The sequence below is a fragment of the Buteo buteo genome, chromosome 20 (assembly GCF_964188355.1).
Source record: "Buteo buteo chromosome 20, bButBut1.hap1.1, whole genome shotgun sequence".
Taxonomy (NCBI): domain Eukaryota; kingdom Metazoa; phylum Chordata; class Aves; order Accipitriformes; family Accipitridae; genus Buteo; species Buteo buteo.
In genome coordinates, this window is record NC_134190.1 from 4,399,701 (window position 1) to 4,416,657 (window position 16,957).

Here is a 16,957-nt window from a genome sequence, read left to right on the forward strand (position 1 = left end):
GTACAAATTACTGCTCACCATAAAAAATATGAATCAGCTGTCTGCATTTTTTTTTTTTTGATTTGGAAACTTAAGATCATGAATCACTTGCAATTAATTATAAACCACACGTAAACCAACAACGTGAATCATATTCAAAGGCTATGTTTAGCAGTGTATCGTTTGCTTGCTGAATATCATGTCTTGAAAGCATTATTCTTAGTAATTTAAGGGTTTTCCCAAAACTTACAACTTCGGTTCAGTAAAGACATTTTATCAGGTTCCCAGAGTTAAGGAAATCCTTGTTTAAATTGATTATGGAAGATTATTTAATGCAACCTTGCATTTCCAGGGCCAAATTCATCTCACACATAACTATGCAAAAGTAAGCTTAACAGATAAAAAAAGCCAATCTGCAAATAAAAAGAGATACAAAGTTTTATTTTAGGCTGCTTTAAGAAGTTGTTCTCTTAGACAGAAGTACCATAATATAAAAATAGCCTTAGACAACAAGAATAACTCGTTTTGGTGTGTTTTTTAGCACATACACTACAACATGCATTTAAAAGGAAGTATTTCAGCTTTATCACAGCATAGACTAAACTGCCCTGAGAAAGTGGTGTATTTTTAAAGAAAACCTGCAAGAAGTTTAGCCTCACTATTATAGTATGACATGCAATGTTTTCATGAAGACCTTTTCTGAAAAACTATAAAATAGGAAACCTTTTGTATTCAGTTATAAATAGTGCCTTGTGCATCGAGACAATTAATATTTTTTAAAGATAGTGAAAGGAAAGGCTTTTTTCTCTCTTCCTTTGATATGCTGCAGATTAATATCAGGATATCTGTTATTTCTTACATTACAAAGTCCTTAGCTGACACATACCAAAGTTACATATCAAAGTAATATTTCAGATACTTTCTTTTTAAAAAGAAAATGTACATCTAGTAAAGATAACTAAGAAATTAAAAAATATTTATAGCTACTTTCTACCACCAGTGTTCAATTCCTAGAGATTACTGATAGATTTCTAGAGTGGCCTTGCTGCTAAAATTGCAATGTATTCTTCAGATCTTTGCCAGACTAAATAAGGAAGCTACTGCCAATGGGATGTAAAGTCTCCTTCCAGAGTTTCTGCAGGTGAGAAGACATACAGTACCTTCCTAGAAGTAAGTAATCACTTAACAAATCTGCAGGATTTTTCAGTACTAGGAATGCACACAGGTACAGTGGATTTTGGTATTATATTTCCAACTGCAAATATTTGAACCTTTCACTTCCTACCTACCCTTCTAAAAATGAAGAGGATTAATTGTAATTAACTTTTCTCTCTAAACAATCAAAGAAATTTCTTAAATTCAATTCTTTTGCAAGGGTTAATAAAATTTCTGATACAGGAGAGACAAAAATTAATAATTTATGTCTTGGAAAGGTATTTTAAGCTCCTAATTAACACATACTGTATACTGTCTGTCTATAAGGGTTATTTAAATTTTAGGCACCTTTGGTAAAAATCTTCAAATACATGCATAATCAAATCCTCTTGCTATTATCTGAAATATGGTACACATGATTATTAGACAACTGAGGCTCTGCCTAGCCTGAGTTTCTACAGTACTTGTTTTCAGCACAGGAAAGGGATACTCATTGGAAGAATGAGATGTATGGATCACAGAAGGATTTGCTTCAGACTGCTTATACAATGCAAAGCATCTTCATGTTATGAATATCACTGGTAAGACTGCAAGAACTTTGTTCAATACAAGATATTTTCTGAGGAAAATTCATAAGGTATTAAAATAATAAAAAAGGGTAATGGAAAGATTTCTCCTTGCCAATTCCTTTCTTCAAGTACATAACCAGCAGGTTCTATCCATCTGACTTGTAAATGTCCCAAAAGACATGACTCCCATCACTTCCCTGAGAAGATTATGACACTCTAGAGTATAACTAATTATTGAAACTAAAGTATAACTAAAAGTGTTCCCCCCCCACCCCAAAATTCAGCTTAAATTTCCCTTTGTCTTAATTCCATATCATTTCTCCTGTGAGAATCCATGTGCTTGTGTAGGATATCTTTGCGTCATTGGTATTTGCCATTCAAACATGTATGGATAGAAGAGAAGCATAGAATCATAGAATCATTTAGGTGGAAGAGACCTTTAAGATCATTGAGTCCAACCATAAACCTAACAATGCCAAGTCCACCACTAAACCATGTCCCCAAGCACCACATTTACACGTCTTTTAAATACCCCCAGGGATGGTGACTCAACCACTTCCCTGCGCAGCCTGTTCCAATGCCTGACAACCCTTTCAGTGAAGAAATTTTTTCTAATATCCAATCTAAACCTCCCCTGGCGCAACTTGTCCTATCACTAGTTACTTGACAGAAGAGACCAGCACCCACCTCACTACAACCTCCCTTCAGGTAGTTGTAGAGAGCGATCAGGTCTCCCCTCAGCCTCCTTTTCTCCAGATTAAACAGCCCCAGTTCCCTCAGCCACTTCTCATAAGACTTGTGCTCCAGGCCCCTCACCAGCTTGGTTGCCCTTCTCTGGACACGCTCCAGCCCCTCCATGTCTTTCCTGTAGTGAGGGGCCCAAAACTGAACACAGCACTTGAGGTGCAGCTTCACCAGTGCTGAGTACAGGGGAACAATCACCGCCCTGCTCCTGCTGGCCACACTATTTCTGATACAGGCCAGGATGCCGTTGGCCTTCTTGCCCACCTGGGCACACTGCTGGCTCATATTCAGCCGGCTGTCGACCAACACCCCCAGGTCCTTTTCCACCAGGCAGCTTTCCAGCCACTCTTCCCCAAGCCTGTAGCGCTGCATGGGGTTGTTGTGACCCAAGTGCAGGACCCAGCCCTGACCCTCGTTGAACCTCATACAATTTGCCTTGGCCCATTGATCCAGCCTCTCCAAATCCCTCTGTAGAGCCTTCCTACCCTCAAGCAGATCAACACGTCCACCCAACTTGGTGTCAGCTGCAACCTTATTGAGGGTGCACTCCATCCCCTCATCCAGATCATTGATAAAGATATTAAACAGAACTGGCCTCAATACTGAGCCCTGGGGAACACCACTTGTGAGCAGCCACCAACTGGATTTAACTCCATTCACCACCGCTCTCTGGGCCTGGCCATCCAGACAGTTTTTTACCCAGCAAAGAATACACCTGTCCAAGCCATGAGCAACCAGTTCCTCCAGGAGAATGCCATGGGAAATGGCGTCAAAGGCTTTACTAAAGTCCCAGTAGACAACACCCACAGCCTTTCCCTCATCCACTAAGAGGGTCACCTTGTCATAGAAGGAGATCAGGTTAGTCAAGCGGGACCTGCCTTTCACAAACCCACGCTGACTGGGCCTGATCACCTGGTTGTCCTGTACGTGCCACGTGATGGCACTCAAGATGACCTGCTCCATGACCTTCCCCAGCACCGAGGTCAGACTGACAGGCCTGTAGTTCCCCAGAGCCTCCTTCCAGCCCTTCCTGTAGGTGGGCATCACATGTGCTGATTTCCATTCAACTGGGACCTCCCTGATTAGCCAGGACTGCTGATAAATGATGGAATGTAGCTTGGTGAGCATTTCCACCAGCTCCCTCAGTTCCCTTGGGTGGATCCCATCCAGCCCCATAGACTTGTGTGTGTCTGAGTGGTGTAGCAGGTCACTAACCATTTCCCCTTGGATCATGGGGGCTTCATTCTGCTCCCTGTCGCTGTCTTCCAGCTGAGGGGCTGGGTACCCGGAGAACAACTGGTCTTACTATTAAAGACTGAGGCAAAGAAGGCATTACGTACCTCAGCCTTTTCCTCATCCTTTGTCACTGTGTTTCCCCATGTCCACTGAAGGATGGAGATTCTCCTTAGCCCTCCTTTGTTGCTACTGTACTTATAGAAACTTTTAAAATTGTCTTTTACAGCAGTAGCCAGATTAAGTTCTAGCTAGGCTTTGGCCCTTCTAATTTTCTCCCTGCATAACCTCACGACATCATTCTAGTCCTCCTGAGTTGCCTGCCCCTTCTTCCAAAGGTCATAAACTCTCCTTTTTTTCCTGAGTTCCAGCCAAAGCTCTCTGTTCAGCCAGGTGAGGCTTCTTCCCTGCCGGCTCATCATTCGCCACATGGGGATGACCTGCTCCTGTGCCTCTGTGATTCCGTTCTTGAAGAACGTCCAGCCTCCCTGGACTCCTTTGCCTTCAGGACTGCCTCCCAAGGGACTCTGTCAACCAGGCCTCTAAACAGGCCAAAGTCTGCCCTCCAGAAGTCCAAGGTAGCAGTTCTGCTGACTCCCTCCTTACTTCTCCAAGAATCAAAAACTCTATCAATTCCTGATCGTTCTTCCAAGGCAGCCTCCAACCATCACATCACCCCCAAGTCCTTCTCTGTTCACAAACGACAGGTCCAGCCGGGTCCCTTCCCTAGCTGGCTCCCTCACCAGCTGTGTTGGGAGGTTTTCTATCTTCCACACGCTCCAGGAACCTCCTAGACTGCTTCCTCTCTGCTGTGTTGTATTTCCAGCAGACCTCTGGTAAGTTGAAGTCCCCCACGAGAACAAGAGCTAGCGATTGTGAGACTTCTCCCAGCTGCTTATAGAATGTTGCATCTGCCTCTTCATCCTGGTTGGGTGGTCTGTAACAGACTCCCACCATGACATCTGCCTTGTTGACCTTCCCCCTGATTCTTACCCATAAATACTCAACCTTATCATCACCATCATTAAGCTCTAGACAATGAAAACACTCCCTAACATACAGGGCTACCCCACCGCCTCTCCTTCCTCACCTCTCCCTTCTGAAGTGTTTATAGCCATCCATCGCAGCACTCCAGTTGTACAAGTCATCCCACCATGTTTCCTTGATGGCAACTATGTCATAGTTTTCCTGCTGGTCAATGTCTTCCAGCTCCTCCTGTTTTGTTGTCCATGCTGCGTGCATTGGTGTAGATGCACTTCAGTTGGGCTATTGATTCCACCCCCTTTTTTGGGGGACAAGCCCTAATTCCTATGTGATCATTCTCAGGCGTTTCCGTGGTTACTAACACATCAATAACCCTTGCGTCTTTGCTGCTACACGGCTCTCCATCCCCTACCTCCTCTAAGACGGCAGACCTAAGGACTTCACTAGGACACCAGCCCTCAAATATTGGTGTGCTGCCCCCAGGCTTATCTCTTATGAGCCTGGTTTTGCCCCTTTCCCCCTTCAAATCCAGTTTAATGCTCTTTCAATGAGCCCTGCTCATTGATTGTAATCACAACCTACTCCCATGTCCCTGGCCCAATGTTTTAGCCTGAGTAAATATAGTGAAGGATTTTACATACATACGAACACACATATGCACCTATTTATTTATGGATAAGCATCTATATCACATTTTTGCTTTTCTCTTAATTCTCTAAAAACTTACCAAAGTCTTCTAGAACAGGGAGAAAGAGGGAGAGAATTACAGGTGTGGAAAGGAGGCGGTTACCTGTTGACAGGTAGCATGAACCAGTAGAGCAGTCCCCTAGTATTTCTTATGCTCTCTCATGCTGCAGATATCACTCTCTGTTAAATAAGGACTATGAAATAGAGTGAGTCCTTTGGTCTTTCCCTTGATCATGCTAACTTCAGACCTGTGTAATGATCCCGTGCATCTGTTCTCTGAAGGCAGTGTAATTTATAAGGACAGAACACACAATGGCAATGGATTCAATTTGAAAAATATGGTCTGAATTAATAAATCTTTGTTTTGATTCAGACTTAGTTTTTACTGATATGTTACTATAAACCCAGTTGCTGAAAACATATAACATTTGTTTTGAGTGACAAATAGCAGGAGATACTAGAAGTAAGCATTTGTCAAGGACTAGCAATAGTTATTTTATTATGGTGCTAAAATCACTGCTGCCTGACTCAGATCTATACTTCAGCTATAAAATTAATGTATTGACTGTGTCTTAATGTTGCTTTCTTATCAGCAACCACTGTGTATCAGTAATATTAAAGACTCTGATAGGTTTACTTACAGTAATCCACTAGTGATATTTTCCCTCACAAACCTAAACTCTCCACTTGGTATTTATCTGGATATTTTATTGTTGAGTACAATTAAGAATATTTTACTTTCTATCCATTCATAATGCATTCCCATATTATGTCCCTTTGTAAGATAATATTAAGGGTCTTCCATTTTATACCAAAGTTGGTTTTTTTCAGAACCTGGAATGGACCCAGTTTATATTGTTCTAAAGAAATTATTCAACATTAATTGTGGCCTAAATTGCTGGGTCTCACCGTTGAGTCTTTAATAGGCTAGGCATAGACATGAAGATGACACATACTTGACACATACATAACCAGCAGAAGCATGTTCTTTTTAATTCCATTGGACCATTTTATCATGCTAATTTTAGCTTCAAGGACACAGTTTTTACTTCCACAGAGAGCCACTTGCTGTAAATAAATCCTAACCTGCTATATTAAAATTGTTGTGGTAAGCACCTACATAACTCTCTCTGATCTTCTGAGATCTGCATATAGTGTCCCCTACGGGGAAGCTTTGAAGGCAATAAGTATCATGTAAAAGGAAGACGAGAGTCAAATCTAAACCATGTTGTCCAGTTCACATAGCACAGACATCTTCCATTGACCCTGGTACCTAACCAAAATGAGCCAAGTGAACTGGAGGATGAGCAACTCTCCAGCTAGGAATGTGAGAAAAAACAAGCTCTGAGAAGTAAATGCATCTTTCAAAACATTTAGTAAAAACTGCTGTCGCTCAATCAGAAATCCTTGTTGTAACCTTCTATATCTGGGAATTCAATCTTAAGTCCCCAAAAGGCTTCAGCTGGTGCAATGCACAAATTTGGATTACCTACCAATTAAGGCATAACTATGAACATTTTCTGACAACTCTTCAATTTTACTAACAACCATATGACCCACTTCAAGACCTCCGCCTTCCTGTTCTGTCTTCTCCATTAAATAGACAAATCAACATGAGCAATCACAGTCCTGCTTTTGGCCAGCACCTTTGACAGCATAAACATTTGGCTGAACATTGAAAGAAGACCGTGCTAGAAGGCAGAGCTTTGGAGAAAAAAAAACCAACTGAGTTTCGTGGTATAGACTCTACATTTCTTACTGTAAAAAAAATCATTCTAATGCTGTGGCTTTCACTACTCAGTGAAGAATTCACCTGTTGCACTCAGCTTTCTCTCATTAAAATTTTATCCCACATATACTCTACAGAACTTCTGTTGAATAGGAAGCAGTGACAGGTATTTCTTTTGAACCTTTAAGAGTACCACAGTGTTAGGAGGGAGAAAAGTATGAAGATAGAAATGTAAGCAGGAAATAGGACAGGAAAATAGATTGATATGTAGCTGAGCTGTTTACATAATTAAAAAGGTATCAGGGACTGCAGTTTGTTTATTGTTTGTCCAGACTGAAAAAAACCCAAATTGCATTTTTTTATTTTAATATAATAAATCTAGTTGTAAAGAAAGTCTTTTTTTGTAGATTTGTATCTTAAGTAAAGATACTAAGTTTCTAACAATGTAGATAACACATTCAAAGGATAAAACTTGCTGCTAAAGGACACCTATTTCCTTTCTTCTCATCTGGACCTGTGCTACTATGAATTCATTTCACATTCTGAAAAAGAGCGTAGATCTCAGTGTGGGGATTGTCTCTCGTATTTCCAAAATGAACAATACCATCAAAGCATTTTGCCGTAGTGGTGACAGGAAACGCAGTTATGCCGTGACTGGATCACTCAATGAGAACAATACCAAAAAAAAAAGGTTTGAAAGGGGTTCAAGATAACTGTCTATGAGGTAAGGAGAGACCAACACATGTTTAGATACCTCGTCATCATAGAAGTGACTACCTTCATTTCAAGTAAAGAGTAAGAGATTTTTCCACTGTGATGTGTTAGTTTCAACTCAATGTCATTTTTTAAAAAGTCTACTGGATTTAAATTTGTCTGTCAATACAAACACTAATTGTAGATATAAAGGCATTTTCTCATAATGAAGTTTTCATGACATTACCAAAAAAATGTATCCTAAATATCACGCCAATGAAAATCTCATCCTTAAAGCCTAACCTCCTCTGAGAATTCTCAGCTGCAGAAGAATTTACTTTAAATTATTATTATATCACTTAAATTTTTAGATCTCTGTTCACCAGGCTCATTAAGCTATGGGTACAATGGAATGATTTATTAACTATGCTATACTGCACTAACCTCCTCCTGTCCTCCTGCTGACTTTCCACTAGTTTTGAGACATAATCTTATTTACTTGAAGTGTTTATCCACTTTACTGTAAAAAAAAGAACTTATTTCAAACAAAAAATGTTTGCTAATTAATATCTTGACCAGTTATGGGGCATCAATTGTGTTTTAAACATAACATTTTTGACTCTTTGAGAACCATTCTTTATTCCAAGGCAATACCTTCTGCTTGCACTGAAAAATCAAATAAAAATACAATTTACATATTTTAACTCCAACTCAAAATTATGTTTTTGCTTTATAATTTTCAAGGGCCACAACCAGCAGATGTATTTTCTAATGGAGAACAGAGGCTGATGTACCTGATGCACAACGTTTCATCTGAGACAGTTAGTGCACTTCCACTTTTATGCATGTGAAAAAAAACCCAAAACAACAGGATAAATCTCATAGTCTAAAAAGAACCTCTTTTTAGTCTTCTATCATCTTTATAGCAATAAATTTCAATTTGTTTATCTCAAATGTAATTATCAACTGAACATACAGACACAGGGTAGAGAAGCAGGGAATATAAAAAGCAAGTGCTACTGGATTGCTTCATAACAATGCCAGTGAAGAATCATTTCTTAAATCTGTTGTACCTTATACAACAGCTCAATTTTACGCCACTTTGGAAGACAGCTGGAAAAGTTTTAACTTCATGTGCAGGAGTAAGTATCAAAGTCACGTGTGAAGCATTTTCGAATAAAGGCACACAAAAGCATGCCCCTTGCTCCTGAAACTGTGCTCCACTGAGGTGGCAATGCCACCCATGAGCGTACACGTGAACCACCCCTGGGACCCCTTCTACCAACCACCAGAGCAGTTGGAGCGTAATACCCACCAGTGTTTGCACTTGGGATTCCTTTGCTGCAGAATTTCACTGAAACTGTTAACACTGCTTTACCCATCGCTTCGAGCGCTCCAGCAGTATTGTCCCTGTTATGCCATTTCTGATGCAACACAGATTTTTTAAAATTTCCAATCATATATTTATCCCTTTATTTGCAATTACAGACTATTGTATAATTATGTAATTATGGACTTTTAAAGATATGAATTGTTCCTTCCATTGTCTATCAAGAGCTGTAATGAATGACATTCAATTGCATAATTAGCATATGTTTATAACATGTTATTTACACAACAGTTGAGTCTTTGCGCTTTGTCATGCTTGGATCAGTTTTGGCCAATTTGATCCACCAGATGATACCCACTCTCTGCAGAAACTCGTGATCTGTCTGAGAGCAAAGGTGCTGAGGACACACACTCACAGCACGTAGACTCTCATGGGTTGCTGCAGATGGACTACATTTAGGAAATAATTGTTAGCAAAACAGGAGCAGTTCTCTAAATATACATGCATGTGTGTGCATGTGTAAAAGTTTAGTCCAGATTCTCCTATTCTTCATATCCTCTGTATGTTTGCTCATCTCCCTTTAATTCAGCAGCTCCATTATCTCACTTTATTCTTACTGTAGCAAAGGAACTTCTGCCAAGATTAGGGGATCTCTGGTTATACACCCACTTCAAGAACGAGAAGCAGAAGTAGGGACAGCTTATCTGAAAATGGGGGTCATACTACAACTTGTTTTCAAAGAAGAACATTCTAAAAAGTACAGATGTGAATCATGCTTCTGAAAACACAAAAATTTCACTTACTCTTTTGGATGAATTATTAGAATGGGTGTAAACCATACAACTTGATTTTTTTTTTCTACTCCTGTCCTTTAAAAAAAGAAAGGGGTGGGCAATGCAGTAGTTCAAAAGACACTGACAGTGGTTAAACCCTTCCCCCATGAACAGGGGTATAGAGGGGATAAGTTTTGTACTTTAAGCACAGAAATTAGTATTAGCTAATTGGTCTCAATAGGGGTCAGTAGCAACAGCTAAGAGGACTTCAGGTTTTATTCTGATTTTGTTATCCTGCATTGCTCTTCCTTAAACTACACAAGCACATGACAATACGTAGTACTCAAAATAGTTTGCAGGATGAGATGTACAGAAGAGGGACTGCTTGCTGTCCGCAGCTCCTGTTTTAATTTGAAGAGCTCGTTTGCAAGACAGAGGAACTGCGTCACTGTCAGAGTGCCTCTAGCCTGTGAATGGGCAGGTACTCACATCGCACTGTGCTTTTCCACTTCATGGATATTTTTTTCTGGTTTTCATCTTGTTTTCCTTAATCTAGATCTAAAAGTCAGTAGCTACACAGCTTTACATTTCACTTCTTAAATGTGGAGAAATTAGAAGGTACCCACAAGAAGAAAAAAATTTTGATTAGCAAGTCATCTATTTAGCAATAAAAAGACTTTCCACTACTCCTTTAAGCTACGTGTAACTTCCCCCCCCATTTCTAGAAATTTTTCTCATTATTTACACATATATTGGAAAAGGATGTTTTTATGTATTGTAATGATATTCTATGGTAAAACTATACCTAATAATACTTGCAGAAGGGAAAAAAAAACAAACAGCCCTGCTTTGAATTCCAGATATTAAGCACAAGTCATGTTTACTCTGGCAAAATAGAAAAATCTCTTCTTGGTGTTTGATTGCTGTTTATAAATTGCTGCTTTGAAAACAGCACACAATATGTACAGAAAAAATGAGAGAATTTTGGTTTTTAAATTACCTACTGAAAAGCATCTATCTTGAATGTCTGCAAGTAGAGGGGAGAAGAGTAAATTTCCTTACTAGTAGGGACAATCTACAGCATTTTTATTCTACTTTAAAAAAAAAAAAAAAAAAAAAGAAAAGGAAAAAACCAAGGTGGTTTTATTGAGTTACCTTGAAGTAGTAGTAAAAAAATCATGACAAACAACTGATCAGTAATTTGCCACTACCCAGCATACTTAGCATCTAGCTGAAGTAATCATTGTGTATTGGGTCTAAACTAGCCCTTTTGAAGATGTATCTCGTAGACACTCTGAAAAGGTTAAGTATTACTGTGCTTGACATCATTTTATCATGATTTGCAAACCTTTTCAAATAAACACACACTTTTTTGTAAAGGCAAAAACTTAGATAATCTAAGGCAACCCCCACCAGTACCTGAATAATATCTTAGACTTCGTTTGACCTCAGGATTCTGTGAGAAAATATTCCATATCAGGTAAATAAATATATTTGTTTGAAGGAGATGAATTTAGACTTTTCAATTAACAAAATTCACAGCACCTTGTAACTCAATGCATGCTTCCAAAAATGTCATACCAGTACTTACGATTTCAGGCATAACCAAATGAAGAACCATGCAATCCACACAAGAAGATCAACTTTGACTGATTAAGTAAAGAATTGTAGGGTTGGGGGCTGGGGTGGTGGTGGGGGGTGTACTTCCTTTTTTGAAGAATTTAGTAAATCAGAATTTTACCTTTGTCAGCCCTGTGGGAGTAGGGACTGAGTGTCCTAATGCTGCATTAATTTGTGCTTAATAAAATTCCACTGGCAGGAAAAGCAGATGTAAAAAGCAAATGTGTGTCCTGATGTGCATATTTAATATCAATTTCTTCATCCCCAAAAGCCGTGTCTCTCTCAGGAGCATGTTAAAAGCACAGACAAAGAAAAATAAATATCAGAGATTACTTCCAGTGTGAACTGTTTTGGGAAAGGCAATAAGCATTGCCAAATGGTGAGCCGAAAGAGATACCAATGTAATTCAAAGCCTTCAGAACTGATTATATATCAAAGCATTACACCTTGATTTCTTCTTCTACGAGGCACAGCATTAAAAGAAGGCATGTGACGCACCCCTAAAACCAACTCCTGTTGTCTTAATGAATTAGAAAAGTGGTTTATTTATTTCTATAGTAGCTTACTTATTGACACATTTTTGTGTGTGTGCAAAAAGTAATTTCTGGTTAATACTTGAACCATCTGTGCTATTCTAATCCTAAGCTGCTTAGTCTGTACATATAAAAAGACTTCTATTTTGTCTTTAAGGGGTCTTGAGGATTTTTGATTCTGCTGAAATTTTATTCAGATCTCTTATGATTATATGTGTTTTCAACACATTATGAACTTCTACAATAAAAACAGCACAAGACAATGTGATACTATAGGTAAAACCTAAGTGACAGAACATTAAAATCAACGGACTATTAATATGGCCAAGCAAAATCAATGGCAAAAACAAAATAGTTATTAGGCATACATAATGCATTATACAGCATGTAAACTGTATACTACAGTAAATAAAAAGTTGACATTATCATTTTTCTGATACTTCTTCCTAAATTACAGGAATGTTTAAAATTTTATTATTAGTTTGGGTTAAATGTAATTTCCTTTGTCTTATTATTTTGTTTTGCAATTTAATATTATTGCCTTATGCTTCAAGGTCCACCCTAAAGTACTTCTGTTTAATATTTTGCATTTTTTTACACCTATGAGGAATTATTCCTTTCATTAAAACCAAAAAGAACCCCACAAAAAGCAATGTGTTTCAAATAAAGATAATACTTCATGAGTATTATGATTCTGCCAAACTATATTTATTCTACAGGATGTTCTGGCCATGTAGTTTCTTCATATGCACTGCATTTCCTAGATGAACATGCACCACCGCCTACTGAGTTCTGTTCTGACTTATGTAGATTTAGGAGACGCGATGAAATTAACTTCTTCAGACTGCATTTTTTGCTACAAAAGTCATCAGGCAAAAGTATCCTGTGATTCAGACCAAAATTAAACCATGATTTCATCAACCTGTGAAACAGACATAAGCTTACATTGTAACTGGGACTAATATTTCTAATAAAACATCCTTTTTAACAAAACTGAAAATCAATAATAAGAGAAGTTTCAAAATTGACACTAGCCTTTTGAGAAACTGGAAATAGATCTTCCTGTCAAAGACTAAAACTGCTCTCCTCTGTCTAGACTGCACTGGGAGCAAAATTATCAGATTTTCATTTCCTCAATTTCACTCCACAGTGGTAAAACGTGCGAGTATTGATTCAACTGCTGAAACAAAAAGCAGGAGAGCTCTTCAGCTCGGCAGGGTCAATGGGTTTGCGGGTGTCTAATTATACCTATACAGGGCATATAAATCTTTCTACTAGTCATTACGTGAACATAAGAGTCCAAAGGCATCATTAGAATCCTTTTAGGCAAACACTCATTCTTCTTTTGTTTTATGAGGGGTCAAAGAAACTGGGAGTTAATATTATCGTGGCTCATAGATTTTCAAATTTGTGTTCGAATACAAGAAGATATGCTTGAAGGAAAAGGCTATGCGTGTACCCATGCACGTCCACTTACAGGTCTGAGCTCTGCCCGTAAACACATGTACAGCTTCTTCTCTTTTTACTGTATTCAGCTAAGATACGCTGCAATGTAAACAACACGATAGTACAAACATTCAAATTAATTGTGGTATGTTACAAATACAGTGTTAGTAAAGTTTTTGGTGAGTCCTAATTTGTTTCAAAAACAGATGAAATGCTAAGAATGAGCTGGAAACACTAGTTGTGGCAGAAGTACTAATCTTATTTTTCATCACTGTTGATTTCACTAAAATCTTACAAAAAAACTTATCTTTTTTCTTTATACTTACTAAAATGAGCTGATTCATGAAAAAAATTTAATATCGCCAGTGCATTGAAGCAATATTAAGAATTAAAAAAAGAAAAAAAAGTAGCTATTACTATTAAGGAGGTGTGCTGCATTATATTATATTGTATCATATTGTGAGTGTTGTTGAGATGGTTTTTAGATTGTGTAACCATGGCGGTAAGAGAATAATATTTGTATCGTAGGAAAGCTGTCATATTTTGCAAGCAGATTACACAGATGCTGGGTGCTCAGCGTTTTGAACATTAGATGGAGTTAGAGCCTTTCATTTTATCTATGAGAGTAGTAATAAAATCCCATACCAAGAGTGAAAGTGATATTTTTGAAGTATCCATTTACTGGGAATTCAATCTTTATCTTACAAACTGACCCACCTACTTGAACCCAAAAGTTACAATAGGCGGTTAGCCCAAAGTGCCAAAACAAAGAGGTAACAACTTTTAATAGTGATGAAATAGACAGCAAAAAAAACCCCAAACTTATTAATGTTCACATCACTACAAAGGAAAACAGAGTTTGGCCCTACCTTTTTTAATAAGCTCTTTCCGGTATTATGTTAAGGAAAGTCTCTAAATTCAACGAGACACACTAAAAATTGTGAATAGGATGATATGATGCAATTATCCACAACAGCAAGAAATGACCTTGTTGGTCCAGTCGTTGGTCCTTTCTGTCCTTTACTTGTTATGCTTCTATGCAAAGCACCTTCTGAGGCCTGGGGCAGGTAAAGCAAAGGCTATGCGGTTATCTAACTGTGCCCCTTGGCTAAAAAAATATCCACGTGTCCAGTCCAACCCTCCACTGCCCCAAGCTCCTGTCAGAACTGTAGTCCCACTGCAGATGGACTGGAGAGAGCAGGAACAGAACCGTAACTGGTGAGGAACCAGAAATTCCCCAAAATGAAAAAGCGGGGAGAGTTTGTACATTGATATCAGAAGGAAAAAAGGGCGTATGGAAGGTGTGATGCATCGGCTGAAGATCCTGCTAGCACAGGAGCTTAAATTTCGTCGGAGCTGTTCTGCCGGTGGGTCCCGTGCTCCTTCCTCGGTCATCGGAAGTGCTCATCCCTGCTCCCTGTGCCCCAACTCCCCGTCTCCTACCCCTGCTCCTCACACCGGCCCCTTCCCCCCCTGGTTCAGCACGGCCCCCACCTGCGATGAGAGCCCCCTCACCGCACCGAGCCCCTCCAAGACACCCTCTGCACCTCCCGGGTTTGGTTGGAGGGTCCCTGCTGCTGCCCTTGGGAAATCCTTCTTGGGTCGAGCGCTGAGACGCAGCGAGATCTGTGGCCCGTATTTGGCTTTGCGTCTAATATCCCCACGACGGACACAACCTCACGGCTGTTTCCCTGCCGACACGTGCTGTTTCGGGGCCGGGGGGGAGAGGGGCACGCCATCCCCCGCAGACGCGAGACGGGCACGCTGCTTCGATCGATGTCTCCGTACACCTCACCCACTGACCCGTTTTAACGGCTAGCTGCAGTAAGTGCTAACCAACGCGGGAGAAATGACATCATACCTCATCGCTCAGTCCCAGGCACCGAGCCTACGTGAAGCAAATGGGACCAAAGACCTGTACGTAAATTACGGCAAATTACTTGATCACGTGGGAGATCCGGTCTGCTCAGGTGAGAGTGGATCAGCGGCCAGGCACTGTGTACCTGCTGTAAGTAGCTGAACTGGGACAGAATAAAAAAGGAGCTGCAGGAAACCAGGACAGTACTCAGCACCCATGTGAGTAATACAGGAAAAAAGGAAAAATATTTCTTTTTTTTTCCATTTTGTACAGGGACTTTCATACTACCAGGCATCTGATTACCGGTTAAAAGGCAAGCGATCGCTAAGAAGCCACAAGCTCTCTACAAACATGCAACAGAAATAGATGTATATATTGATTTACAAAGTGCAGAGAGATGCAAATACTCCATACTATGAGCTAAAATAAATGGACTCATCACTATCACCATCAACTTTGAATGGTAGTCTATAAAGTCATCCAAAGATATTTCATACAAAACTGAAGAGAAGCGTGTAAGACTTGGGTTAGGAAAGCAGTTTAGTTTCAATATTAATGGAAAGGATCAGGCAGGATAGAGGGTTCACCATGGATAAAAGTCATATAGCTACCAAACTGCTTATTAAATTCATATTTTTCTCTTTCTTCATAGCCCTTTTTATTCCTGCTGCCCTCTTATGTTGGACCTTCATCTTTCCACCTTAAAATTTTCAATTACGAGTTTTAGAAGTAGTGGTATTTAAATAAAATTGGGTTTTTAGTTATTTATTTACAAATAAAATTATTTTTGTTTATCTAAGTATTTAAGAAATCTAAATTGACATGCATGTTAACTCGTTTCAGTTTGACTGAATATCCTTCACCAACTGGACTTTTTATTTACATGTCTTATAGTATTAATTAAATTCTATTATAAAAATATGCATCCCTGATTTTAATTATATCTAGGGTATTTTCTTCTATCAAATTTAAATATGTATTTAAAGTGCAGTATCATAAATGCTTACCATAAACCACTGGTCTTCCCATTCCACTACTAAAATAATCTCACAGCATTCATGTACATTTCTTGACCAGGAGATCAAATAACCCAGAGATTAGATTACAAGCAACATCAGAAATAGTCACTTTTCACATCTGAGACAAAAATAGTCAAAGAATCAGGTCTTCCTGAGGGAAAGAGTTCAATCATCAGAGAGAGGTCAAGAAACAAACTTGTCTCTTGAAGCCACATTCTTCCCAAATTCCAGATTTTAGTCACCTCTGTGTTACTGGCATGACTGCACTGATCCCATCTTCTTCATCCTGAATCAGGTGGAGGTGCTATGGACTACAATCTTTAATTTACAGTAACTAATTTTAGAAAATTGTTTGGAGTTGCCTTGTTATGAAACAATTTTTTTCTTTAGAAACTCATCACTGTTTTATATTGATATGGCTTTTAAAAATACTGGAGGGTAAATCTTTATTGAAAGAAAACATGTCTTTTAAAGGACTAAAAGAACTTTGAGAAATCGCTTAAAACCTCCCTATCTTTACACACAGCTTTCTATCCAAAATCAATCTTTTTTCTTTCCACTGTTGGAATATTATAACAGGGATTCCTGAATAACCACCCTTTTTA